This window comes from Botryllus schlosseri, chromosome 14 (assembly GCF_051294905.1).
Source record: "Botryllus schlosseri isolate E-star chromosome 14, Bs_hap1, whole genome shotgun sequence".
Lineage (NCBI taxonomy): Eukaryota > Metazoa > Chordata > Ascidiacea > Stolidobranchia > Styelidae > Botryllus > Botryllus schlosseri.
The window spans coordinates 19,308,570-19,322,693 of record NC_137249.1 but is presented as its reverse complement, the minus strand read 5'-3'; the positions used below and the strand labels follow the sequence as shown (position 1 = coordinate 19,322,693).

General features: G+C 41.2%; 1 non-coding gene across 1 annotated transcript; it reads right to left on the bottom strand.

Annotated features, from left to right (window-relative positions):
• Window positions 1–7,110: 7,110 nt before the first annotated feature.
• On the bottom strand, window positions 7,111–7,182 carry Trnam-cau (transfer RNA methionine (anticodon CAU)). Its single transcript has one exon. It is a non-coding gene; the product is annotated as a tRNA-Met (tRNA).
• Window positions 7,183–14,124: the final 6,942 nt, after the last annotated feature.

The following is a 14,124-nucleotide window of genomic DNA, read 5'->3' as shown; positions in this document are numbered from 1 at the left end:
TATTAGACTCCCTTTTCTGCCTTCTCTGAAGGAAAATTTCAATGCTATACCGAGTTTCAGGCTTCGCATATCGCAGTTTTAAGCAGTTTCTTTCTGCTGACTAGATTATTGCGGCGAATTTGTAAGCGGTAGGCATATATGTAAATATAACGCGGCAAGAATTTGTTTTGTAAATATGCGTAAAATAAGGTTACCATATTTTGGAAATTTGAAGAGGTCAAATTTCTCGCTCATTGCCCGAAATATAGTTTTTCTTTCCCGTTATCAGGTGGTTGACTAAAAAAAGGTCAACTTTCTCGTTCAGCGCCTGAAATACAGTTTTACCTTCACATTATCAGGTGGTTGACTAAAAAAAGGTCAACTTTCTCGTTCAGCACCTGAAATACAGTTTTACCTTCACATTATCAGGTGGTTGACTAAAAAAAGGTCAACTTACCGGCTCAGCTCCAGAAATACCCGCCGGAGCGCTACTTCGGTGCTAATTTCAGTCGAATTTGGCCGTAATTTTGACCAAAATTCTCAAAAAGGAGGACAAAATCTTAAAAAAGAGGACGTATATGCTAACCCTAGCGTAAAGCGTAGACCAGTGGTCGGGAACCTTTTTTGCCCGAAGAGCCATATTGGCCCTATTTTTTCCATCTCAACTCTCAAAGAGCCATACATGCCAATCAATTGTTACGTCACAATTGGAAATTCGTGACGTCATGGTAGCACTAATTCGAACTCACTGCATGGGATTCCTCGTGTGCGCCACATTTTCCCTGTAAAAACTGATATTTATTGTTCGAAAATAAAGCTCGAAACGAGAGGTAAAGCACAGACGGGCCATGTTATTGTTGGTGGCGAGTAAAATAGTACGCTACACAGCTGTAACACCAACGGATTCTTTGGCGATTGGTCGTTTCTATTCCAGGGGTTCTTAACCAGAGGTTCATAGCCCCTTCGTGGTACGAAGCACCACAACAGGGTGTACGAGATGCATTGTGGAAATAGGCCTATATGCTGTGGAATATCTCCTGGGCCAATTCATGCAACTGGAAAATACCCTTCGCGCTATGCCCGATTTTATGTGAATGGTCTTTCTGATTTTTATATAGGTACCATCAGAAATTGTGTTAACAATGGGCAGGGGCACGGGAAATCTTATTGAAAGCACAAGGGGTAAGGTCGCTAAAAAGGTTAAGAAACAATGCTATTACTATGGCACAATAATAATTATATCTAAGTTGTTGTTGATCTGTTCCAATATTAATCGGAGAAAATTTAACGCTGATCCGGGAGAATGCTAATCATGTAATTAAAAACTGCTAATCGGGACGCATCTCAGGCGGAGATAATAAAGTTAGCTGATCCGGAATATTGCTAATCGTGTGATTGAATACTGCTAATTGCGACTCATCAAGATGGAAAGGTTACGCCCGATGGTTAGTCGAGGTGTCCCGAGTTTTCAATCAAGTGGCGTTATCTGTTACATCATAATGCGAAAACGCGTTAAAGGCCATCAGTTGTCAATTTGTTGAATGAAACAGCTATATCCAGGCCTGTTTATTTTTGGATGTTGGGTTTTATTTTTGGAGATTCTCCAAAAATAAGATTTGAAAACATCCAAAAATAAGATTTTTTTGGATGATGTTTTTTCAAGTTTTTCAGTGAAATAAACAAGTCAGAGCGATGTAAACAACCAGGAAACTCATAAAAACAGCATGTGTGTGAGGGAGGGGTCACCAAAACGCTAAAACTACTTCCACTCATTCCAGTCCACGTTTCTGCTGACCTTGGCTTCCCGCCCCCTCAGTCTTTGCACTCCTGTAAGTTTCACAGTGCGACACGTAGAGAAGACGGGCAGGCAGCCTGAGTGAGGCAATGGGAACGGCGAAATCAATTACCACCGCCTATGTCACAATCACTTCGTCTACACGATGACGGGACCTATTGGCTGCCTCAGATGGCAACACAACTTGATCCAGGAGATGGAAAGTACGTGTCCCAAGTTTGTTGACGCCCGTTGGTTGTCAATGAAAAAGGTGACCTCTTGATTGACTGGACACCGTACTAAACTCCTTGGTGTTATGGACGAGAAAAGTCCGGCACACCTTCGCTGCAGTAGTGTGAACTGATCGTTGTCAATCGCATAGTCACAGAGTTGAGCACCACCGTCAGGAAGCTTCAGGGTCTTGGCGTTCTGATCGTGGCGTAGGAGGAGCTCCAGCGCCTGGTCGAACGCCTTCGAGCTCTGTGTCCAGGTGAGGACTGCGACAACGACGCCCGCCACAAGGAAGGTTATCTGGTCAGAGGGTGTTGGGCTGTCAAGTTCAATGAGACACGCATCTTCGTGGAGGATATGAGGTTTCAAGCGCATTACTGTTTACTACGAGCGCTTGTCAGGAGCAAAGGCTCAGAAGTTTGAGGAGGTTGGAGAGTTTGCCACCCATCTGTTTTTGGACCCCTAGGCTCAACGTTTCCCACAATTGCGACGGTCGAGGCCGATATCTCGAAAAGGATAAGGGTCTCGGCCGGGTGTCTCTCACCTATTTTTCTTTAGAGGACATTCTCCAGGCCAACGAATTAATTTGTGACGAATGTATTGGAAAGTTAGATCAAGATCACTGATGATGTCGATGTGTTAGAGCACTTTAATACATGATAATAACGTACTTTCGGTGGAGTTTTCCAGTAGTAATAGGGCTAATAACACCTTCATTTCTTATTTTTGGAGATTCTCCAAAAATAAAATTTGAAAACATCCAAAACTAAGCTATTTTTGTTATTTTTGGAGAAATCCAAAAATAAACAGGCCTGGCTATATCTCATGTACCATGAAAATCATCATTTTCAACAACAGCAGCCTGCTGATAGCGACACTGTCACTGTAATATGTCGAATTATCATCATCGCGAAATTAAGGTCGTGTCCAGTTCGTTCGGTACCGCTAAGAAATGGATTATAGAATATTGGTATCGCTCTGCAATGGCGGGAACATAATTAGTGAAGCTATTACCTGAGAGACCACTGGCACGGTCATTATCGGAAATATTTGTGCGTAGGAATGGTAGGCAGTTTTTATCGATAACAAGTTATCTATAGTTTGTTCCGGTTTGATAAATCAAGAGATTAACACTAACTTTATGCGCTGCGATCAACCGGTTTCCTTAATCCTGGGTTGCTAAATCCTGACGAAGGCGATAATCGACTTCTACTGCTAATCCAACTTTATTATCTCCGCCCTAAATACTTATCTACTTCTCCATTCTCAAAGTATTCGGCGGTAACATAACGTTGCGCTACACGCATAAATTTTATACTACACAGAACGTGGAGAATACGGAACGTGGATAGCTATGGCGTTGTTTGTGATTCGAGTTTGTAATTGTGAATGTCACATCCACAGCAGTTCATTTCGCACCGTAGATCAGGAAGACAATGTGTATTTGAAAACTGCGTTTTGAAATGGGCGACGCCATATCTGCTGTGCTCTTCGACTCAACGTATCGCACAATTCATGATTTCGATTCGGATACATCGCCAGGAGGTTTGAGTCAGTAGTCATTTCGATGGGGTGGGTTCGAATCCCATCGCTGCCACCACGCCAGGATACAGAGCCTGTACTCCCTGTTGCACCACAAAACGATGTCGCCACACAATAAACGTTTATTACAGAAGAGACATCTTAACAGCACGAAGTCGTTATGCCAGGCAACTAAATAAACGGCGCAATCAGAGAACTAATCATTAGCGTGCCAATTAACAAGTGCCGAGATTCGGCTCCAGTATATTACAAACAATGCCGGCGCATGGAATTTGCGAGTGATATTGGCCGCCGGCGTGACAGTAACTTATATTTGATGATTTTGAAGAGAGGGGTCCGAGCCCCTAAACCTGAAGACGGCATTGTCTTTACCTCTCAAATACATGTTTATACTGCCACGAGAATAGTTATTTCGATCGTGATGAAAATTTAGCAACAAGTCGCTGCGATATTGATCAATTCAGTGCAAAAATAAATATTTGGCAAAGAGCCATATCTTATACCCAAAAGAGCCATATATGACTCGCGAGCCATAGGTTCCCGACCACTGGCGTAGACCCTAGCAGAGTGTCACTAAATATTCACAAACGAAAAGCTGGATATCTCAAGCAAATTTTTGTAACAAAACAAGTAGAATTTTTGAGATTGTCAAGGTGCATGCTCGTTTGGTATTGATTTCTCATGCTGCCAGCGCCATGCATAGAGTGGAAGTTGAAATGCATTAAATTTCATGCAAAGATGTTATAATGAAGTAAAAATTGTAATATATGAAGAAGGTTCACAGTGCAGAACCTACCAAGGTTCGTTTGTGAACGTGAACCTCTAAATTTCTGAGGTGCACACACAGAACGCGAACGTGAACCTCACATTCACCTTATCCCTATTTGAGAGTAAACGAATTTACGGTCCAGCTTATATATCCTATGGTTTTAGTCCACGCAACAACATTAAAAAGTAGGTTTTATATTTTCAATTTCAAGCAACCTTACGCGGACTGCACAGAATAGCTCCGCGGGCCGCACTTTGTCTAGGCCTGATATTGGGCAATGAACAGAGTGTAAAATGGGTTTCTGGACTTGCTACCGATATTACCCCATAAACATGTTTTACAGTAGCCAACACTCCAATTGCACGGATTTGGTTTTTATGATACACCAAATATATCATCATGGATCCCGTACGCCTGCTAGAATTCTTACATTTGACAACAATGTATTATTTATGCCAATTTCATTGATTGGTTGAATAAGCATTACTTGCTGATCACATATATGTACTGTATTTCATTCTGGATGTTGTTTGATTGCGGGTCAAGCTTGCAGAAGAGAGTCACTAAATATTCATATACGGAAAGCTGAATATTTCGCCCAAACTTCTGTAACAAAGCAAGTAAAATTTTTGAGATTTGCAAGGTGCTTGTTGGATTAGTGTTGATTTTTTATGATGCCAGCACCATGCATAGAGGGTCCGAAGTTGAATTGCAAAGAATTTCAACCAAAGATGGTAAACGACGTGAAAAATTGTAGTACATGAAAAAGGTTCACAGTGCACCTACCAAGGTTCGTTTGTGAACGTGAACCTCTAAATATCTTAGGTTCACTCACAGAACGCGAACGTGAACCTCACGTTGACGCCATCCCTACTGCTAATCGGTATATATCAGTAGGTCCAGGAGGTCGTTAGATTGATGGACAGCGTATGGTAATGTCGAAATACTCTCACATGTTCATTGTAAAGTATTTTATTTCCTGTATCGCAGGAGTCAGCAACCTTTTTGAAACTAGGAGCTACTCTTTGGGTACTGATTGAAGCGACGGGCAGCCAGTTACTCCCGTCGTTTACCCACCTTCACTTGTATTTCTTCACTTAGACAAGTGGTTCTCAACCGGGCACTTTCAGGGCGTTCGCAAAACCTCAAAATATGCAAAATTGTCGATAACCTAGGGTTTCCATACGTCCTCTTTTACGGGGATTTGTCCTCTTTTTTGACTTTTTCGAAAGTGTCCTCGGAGGACGCCCTTTTGTCCTCGTTTTTGAGATTTTGTCCTCTTTTTTGAGATTTTTTCCTCTTTTTTGAGATTTTTTGTCAAATATACGGCCAAATTCGACTGAGATAACTTAAATCAGCACCAAAGTAACGCTCTGGTGGGTATATCGAGAGCTGAGCCGCACAGTTGACCTTAAGTCAACCGACTTACGAAGTGGAAAATTTACCATTTTTTCAGGATTTTCCTCCGAACATGCAAATTTTAAAATTTTGAAAAAGTGTCCTCTTTTCAGATTCCCAAAATATGTTAACCCTACGATACCCTAATTTGTATTTTCTTTAAAGTAAAGAACTCACAATGCTGTTTCGCGACATAACTGCTAAAACTTCAGGACTCACATAAACAGAATTGCCGTCTGAGGTTTGTATGTTTGTTTGTTTCGAGGTATTCATGGTGCTTGTCGACTACTACGGTCATTTACATCAGGCCTATATTCTTAATTTTTATTCCCTAACTGCCGACTTATAGTACGGCCCACTTCGAGGAAGAGCCTAGATAAACCTCCAACACTTAAGTAGGAATTCTGAGGTGAAATATTATACTGTGTTGACTCATTTTAATTGCCAAATCGCCAATATCCTACTGATACAAAAATACACTTGCTCCTGTGATATACATAATCGTTATTCCAGAATAACCTCAAGATGAGTTGCTATATAGATTGCAATGACTAGACTGGACGTGATATGGTCATTAAAATCTGTTTCTTAATTTTGGTGCCACATATGTTGTTATCATATAAGCAAAGGTGTCGTCGGAAGCGTTACACGTTACTTATCACATTCGCCACCAACTATTTTTGTGAACATTGCTTTTTGTCGCTCGTTCATATCAAATCGACGGCACAAATTTTCAAGAAATTTCAAGAAATGTAACTACAGAATTCGCTTTGAAATAATATAAGTCTTCTCAATTTCTACATAATTAGAAAGTTGCAATTTTCAGGAAAATTCATGTTGTTGCTGCTTATCTCTAGCCCACAGTTAGTATTTGCACAAGACAGATGACAGTTACACGACAATTGATCTAAATTGGAACGAAAACTGGAGGGGTCCGCAGTGGTCCGTGACGGTCAAAAGGGTCCACGACGCGAAAAAGGTTGATAACCACTGACTTAGACATTCAGAGTACTGGGCAGGGTTTCCGTCCCTTACCAAGAACAGAAAACTCTCATTCACCGGACTCACACCAGCATCTCTGGCATCAGTTGCGTTGCCGCACTGTGCGCCGAAGAAACAATCTCCGTGTCGAGACTCGGGAATATTAACTAAATTCCCGTTAAGTCTCCACGTGGGCGATGATGAGCAACGTCCTGATCGAAAACTCCGTTAGTATCTTCCTTAGGGTCGACTGACGCATGTTCAACTGCTGCTCATATGAACCTTTCACCACTACGACTTTCAAATCTTTCATTTGAATATTCGCTACTGCGACCGCTGGAGACTCATTTGGTTCTCGCGTAGGTCTGTCGTAGTTCTATGAGCAATGGGCACAGAAGGTAATCGCGGCCACGTAATAAATATGGCCCCGCAAAAATAGCAGAGGATGGTTTCGATCCATCGACCTCTGGGTTATGAGCCCAGCACGCTTCCGCTGCGCCACTCTGCTGTTCCAATTGAATTTGCAATTCATACATTTTGAAAAGTTAGGTCATCAATCCCCAACCAAACATGCATCAATGTCTTATAATCACATCATTGATTCGGAAGCATATCTCAAATGCACGCGCTGCAGTATGATGGATACCGTATATTATAAGCTCATATTCAGAGTTGGGATGACTCGAGTCAAGTCATGACTCGAGTCACCTTTTTCGTATGACTTGACTAGACTCGAGTCGCTTTACTAAAATGACTTGACTTGACTTGACTCGGCCCATCAGAAATGTGGATTGACTCGCGACTCGGAGTAAAATTCACGAATCAATTTCAAGTCATCAAATAATCGGTGTCGATGAAAATCACTGTATCTTGTATATGTTCGGATTGTTCGCGAAACGCTGGTGTGAGCCGTGAGAGCGACCAATCATTCAATGAACGTGTGTTTTACTGAGCCTCCATTGCTCTCTCACAAATAAATTGACAACAAACGAAGGGACTGAAGCTTACAGCTTACGTTGTCGTAAACTAGTATAGTAAAGTAATTTAGTGGCGAATTATCTATTTCTGTTCTCTGTTCTTACCTTAACCAAACCTCTTGTTTTATTGAAATCGAATTCGAATACAATTAATATACTCAACAATTGGCGCAGGTTCGAATTGTATCATATCAATATGTAGATGAATAATGTATTTGCTGTTAGCAATTCGTTTCTCCATTCTCCATTCTCCATTTGGCTGGAAACTAAAAACGGAGGCTATGCAATTACTTACGTAGTTCAACATTTCTACGTATATGTGAGCGATGCAGCGCCTTCGTGGATGTATATTTAACTCTATATTCGTTCATCGTTTCAGAACCAATGATCACTCAATCTGTATTTCATACAGCTAGCAAAATGCAATGATGTATTCATGCCTCATACTTCAAAAAGGCAACTTGACTTGGATTGTGACTTGACTCGAGTCACCTTCGAAAATCGATTGACTTGACTTGCCTCGAATCAAAATGTGTAATGACTTGAAATGACTCGTGACTCGAAAGTAGTGACTTAATCCCAACACGGCTCATATTGTTACAATCAAACTCTTTGCGACTGCGACTATATCCGCTTGCCGACTCACGCTTTTCAAAGTTTGTGGGAGTGCGTGAAGGGATAAACGACAAACGAAGTATCGCAATCTATCCAAAAGATCGTTTACAGTGGTTCTCAAACTTTTCAAGACACGTTCCGTTTTATGGCAGTGAAAAATTTCGCGTCTCCCTTATCGTCATATCACAAAATGCAACCAGAGTGCTAGCAATCCCAACGGATAGTTTGATGGCATGGAAGGTTATGACTGTTGAAGAGAGAATTCTCCAATACGAAATTCGGACTATACCCAGAGCAAAAATCATGAAATGGAGGGAAATCGCGCAAAGCGCGAAAATCTTTTTCGGTTAATCGGTGTCGATAAAAATCACTGTGTCTTGCATATGCTCGGATTGTTCGCGGAACGTTCGAGAAACCCGTGAGAGCGATCAATCGTTCAATGCTCTCTGACAAATAAATTGACCATAAACGAAGTGATCGAAGCTTATAGCTTACGTTGCCGTAAACCAGTTCTAAAGTAATTTAATAGCAAAATATATATTTCTGTTTTCTTTTCTTACCTTAACCAAACCTCTTGTTTCATTGAAATTGAATTCGAATATAGTCTATATACTCCTATATACTCCCACTTATATATGTACGTAATTAATGTATTGCATGTTATCAATTCGTTTCTTTATTTTCTATTTTGGCTGGTAACTATCAACTGAGGCTATGGAATTACATAGGCCTACGTAATTTAACAGTTATACGTATATATGTGAGCGATACAGCGCCTTCTTGCGTGTATTTTTACCTCTTAATCGTTCATCGGTTCAAAATCAGTGACCACTCAATCTGTATTTCAGACAGCTAGCAAAATGCCATTGCGTAGTCTTCCTCATACTTCGAAAAGGCAAGTTGACTTGAATTGTGACTTGACTCGTGACTTGACTCGATTCACCTCCAAAAATCGAGTGACTTGACTTAACTCGGGTCAAAATGTGCATTGACTCGAAATGACTTGTGACTCGAAGGTAGTGACTTGATCCCAATATTCCCACTGCCCGATATAGCCGACGTATACGATATGGGATGGATGGAACCTCGGTTCAACAGCTATAGTACGTAGATATTCCGTCAAATGAGCTATATTTACCCTATATTTTCAATAGTTCTTGTAAATCAACTATGACGTCACAATTGAATATTGGTGACGTAATGGCTTGAAAAAATGATAAACATGTTTAAGCAAAGTCCTTGTTGTAAACATGTTTGTTTTAAATAGATTTTTGTTTCAATTGCAACCCTAGTATTGTCGCCGCGCACCGATAACTTCATAGCAATGCGTCGAAAGGAAAACAACACATAATTTGTAGGATTTGCAGTGTTGTATGTATAGTGTGTATGTATGTAGTAGTGTGAACCGTTGGAATTTATATAGCGAGGGCTAACACCTACTTCTATGTCAGTATGGCTATAATTGATGCCTGTCATTCTCCAGTTTCACAGCTATCTCATAGTAATATGACTGAATTATAGGATCTGGAGCTTCTGTTTTTTAGCATCCAAATCTGTTTTTTTTTTCGAAATATCCCAGGGGTATCCCTGCCGAAGACGGCTTGAACTTCAAGTCAAAATATTCATCACCAAAGTAAAATGTATCAACTATGGCAGCGGCGGCCAACTTCTTCAATCGACGGGCCGGATGTAGGTAAATTAAGTACGTGGCGGACCGGATAGCTGAATCGATACATTATTCACCCATTTGTCCTCATACAAGGGATAAATCGCATGTAATGAATGTATTGTAGCGACAGCAATGTCATTTCAAAGCCATTTCTCGGCGATAATGACGAAGACAATGTGGATTCGAGAACACCATTGTCATACAGGCGCCGTCATGTCTGCTTCTCCCTGATCAATCAACACATGGTGCAATCCCTAATTATGATTTCCAGGCGTCCGATAACCCCGGCACCTCAAATTTACAGAGATATGAATTCAGTTGGGTTGAGTACTTCGTAAATGCCGACAATGAAAGTCATCTCGCTTCTACGAACTCACGCGTAAGCGTACGCGAGAACGGTCAATCCCATGAATCTAACTTACTCATGAAGAGTTGTCAAGAAATTTCTATCCGAGAATCGACACCGAATGTGTCAAACCGTCATGCACATGCACACGATCTGTCTATAAACATAACATGCTTGCGTTGCATACCCTGCATTCTCGGTAATATCCATTCTCAGCGGTGTTCATTCTCGGTAATGGCTTTCTAGGTAATGATTTTCTCGGTAATGATTTTCTCGGTATTGACCGGACACTGGCCGGCGGACCACATTATCAACTAAGATGGGAAACTGTCCGCGGGCCGGACAAAATCCCCTCGTGACCTGCGGTCCGTATGTTGTCCGCCCCTGAACTATGGTATTGAAGAATGTTGTTATGTTAAAAACTATGGAAGGAGTGAGGAGCGTCTGAAATAGCATACCATAGCATAAAATGCTTTAATCCAGGGGGCACTAATCTTTTTCAAACCAAGAGCCACATCTTGGGTATATTGATTCGCATTACATCAGTGCTTTTGAAGTTGCGAGGTAGCATAATTTACAAAACTAATTCTAAACGTATTCGCAATTGGGAAAGAATGGTGTATTCCGGGTATCGCTAAACACCGTCGGAGAGCGTTTGGATGATGTAGTCTAGTGGTGGCAATATGCTACGGTGCGAGGCTATTAGCACAGACATTTCTGGGCAGACCTTTTCCGCACCAGGACACATGAAGACATGAAGATTTGGTCAACATACGTTTGGGCCAAGTGCGGTTCAAAAATGAACGGCGGCGATAAAACCGTCTCTGGTTGGCCAAAACTCTCGCTATTGATATGTCCGGCCACCGAAATGGTCCTTGCAACCTCAGCCCTACAGCATAAATGCACCCACAGAAGAAAACAATGCACATTCGAAAACACCTGCGTCATACATGTTTCATAGATCTGCGTTTTGAATAACTCATTGTCGCGACTTTTTATATTTCATACATACCCACTCACATTTTGGTCGCGGTAAGAAATTTGAGAACACCTGTCTTATATAAGCTGTCCTATATTAACCGTATACTCGCAATTACAAGAACCAATATATTATTACCACGCTATCCCTTGAGGCATTGTGAATGCTTTATTCTGCGCAATGTGTTAGTTCGGGAAAATATGGGACCATCTCGGCTCAAGAATATTCTTGTCTGTGAGGCATGAAAAATGGGACATGGTGATGAACAATCACGTGCCCTAAATATTCGAAATTGTCACCTCCATCATGTCTACCAGTACCAGTAGATAGATACGACTCGTTCGTGAATCGCGTAACGCCGCCTTGCGTTCGCTACGCCATGAGTAAGTGTACCGCGAGTATCTGGTGCCACAACCTGAAAATGTTTGGGATCCACAGTCTTTGACTCACACTATTTGAAGGTTGTGGTAGGGTAGTGCTTGAAGGAATAACGATATAGCGTATTCTGTCAAAAACCATGCCGTCAGATCTTATAGCAACATAAAGGTTTGAGACCAAGTTGTCTGCCGCTTCTAACTAGCCAGCCGCTTCCGTTATGCGTGAATAGAACAATAGGAGATATTTTGTAAATATCCATTCCCACTACAGTGTCTCTACGCAGGGACTCGACACCTATACCCTCAAATCTTCAGCGGGCAGTTTCATCACTACTCTATATACCAGGGGTCGCCAACTCAAAACTGGTCGCGGGCGGCATGATTTCAATATCGAGATAAAAGTAGAAAACGTTGATTAACTCTACGTCAATATACAACGCTGTGCCCTCTGACTGATAACACTCTTCAGCAACTAAAGCAGAGGCCGCCAACCTTTTTGCCATTCACGGCCGCAATTTGATTCCTTATGTAGGTAGCCTTTACGGCCGCATTCCAGTGCATATTAACTGGAGGCCGCATACTCACCTTAAACTGTCCGACGGGCTGTTTAAGAATAACTTTTTTTCCCGATTCCAGCAATTCACTGATTAAATTGTCAGGTTACCATAACAAAGCCTGCATACCAAATTTGGTTCAATTCTAACAAGTCTAAGCTTCCGCAGAGCCAATTAATTTTTTTAATTTATTACGTAAAATTTGAAAAAAAATTTCAAATTTTTTTTGTCAATCCCATGAAAATGTCGAGTTGTCTTCAAAAAGGATGCAAAACAAATTTGGCTTGATTACAACCGGTACAAACGGAGTAATTTGAGTTTTTCGGTAATAATCCTCGGATTATCGCCTATCATGGATAATCCGAGGATTATCAACGAAAAACTCAAATAACTCCGCTTCTACTTGTTGGAATTGAGTGAAATTTGTTTTGCATCGTCTCTGAAGACAGCTCAATAATTTCATGGAGCTGACGGAAAAATTTGAAAATTTTTTAAAAAAAATTTTCATTATAAATGAAAAATGTTGATTGGATCTGCCGGAGCCTTATACTTGTTAGAATTGAACCAAATTTGGTGCGCAACGTTTTTTAGGGTAACCTGACAATTTAATGCCTGAATGGCTGGAATCCAGAAGAAAAAGTTATTTTTGAACAGCCCTACTGTCCGTCCATGTCCAATTGTCCATTGCCAGCAAACTTCATACTACTCTATTTACTCATATCGGCTTTCCATGAGCACGGAAGTCATGAGTAGTCGTGTTATGAATAGGCAAGAGATTCGCATTCTAATCGCGCAAAGCGCAAAAAATTTTTCAAATTCATGAATGCATTTCGTAATTGATATAATGATAATATAATTTCACATTTTATTAGCAAATAGTTATCCTTTCACCGCCCATGTGATCAGATTCACCGGTAGACTTGATGCAGCAGTAGTGCTACCATATTTTCGAGTCGGGATAGGAGGACATGTACTTTTTCCCAATATTCAAAAAAATTATTTTACAGTTTGGCTCCGCTTCGGCTCCCAATTTACGCACTTTTTATCAAAAATTAGCGCTGTTGACTAAAAAAATGTCATCACTTTCGTTCGGCTCCCCAAAAAATCAGTGGTGTTGATTAAAATAAAAGGTGTCACTTTCGATCAATTATGCCGATTTTTACTCGAATCTATCCATTATCTTCGCTCTACAAGCTGTAAGGAGGACGAGTTGCCAAAAAAGGAGTACATTTAAGCGTCATCGACGGACACTTTCAACAACCTGAAAAAGGGGGGAAATCCTCCTAAGGGAGGAAGTATGGTAACCCTATGCAGCAGGAGTCTTCAAAAATTTAGGGAAGTTATACATTCTGTGCTGCTTCTTTGGGTGGACCAATTTTTATTGTGGACCGTTGTTGCATGCTGTCATATTCTTGATCTCCCATCAGGATTGTCGGTAGACTGGAAATATATTGGATTCGCCCAAGCGTAGGCCTATACCAGAAACAAATTTACGTCGTCATGAGGATGACATGATCACAAACTGATATTTCTTTGTGGGGCGCATCATTTTCTTTTGCTGTTCGCATCTGTACTGTGGGGCTCATATTTCAAAAGACACTATAGTCTACTTCTACTATATTAAAATCAAAAATCAACTCGTATTGAACCGCGCATTGTGAGAAGAAAATTTCAAGAATAATTCAAACCTCTTATTAATTAGGGAGTCAATTCGTAAATTCAATTTACATATTGACAGCCGCCATTACATCCCAATCGAATTAAGTGTCGACTGACGCATAACCTTCCTTCTAATGCCGTAGATTGGCCACCCATGGACTAAACCAGTGGTTCCCAACGTGGGCGATATCGCCCCCCAGGGGGCGATTTGGCGGTCTAGGGGGGCGAATATAACGAAGGGGGCGATAGGGGGGCGAAAACGGACGAAGGGGGC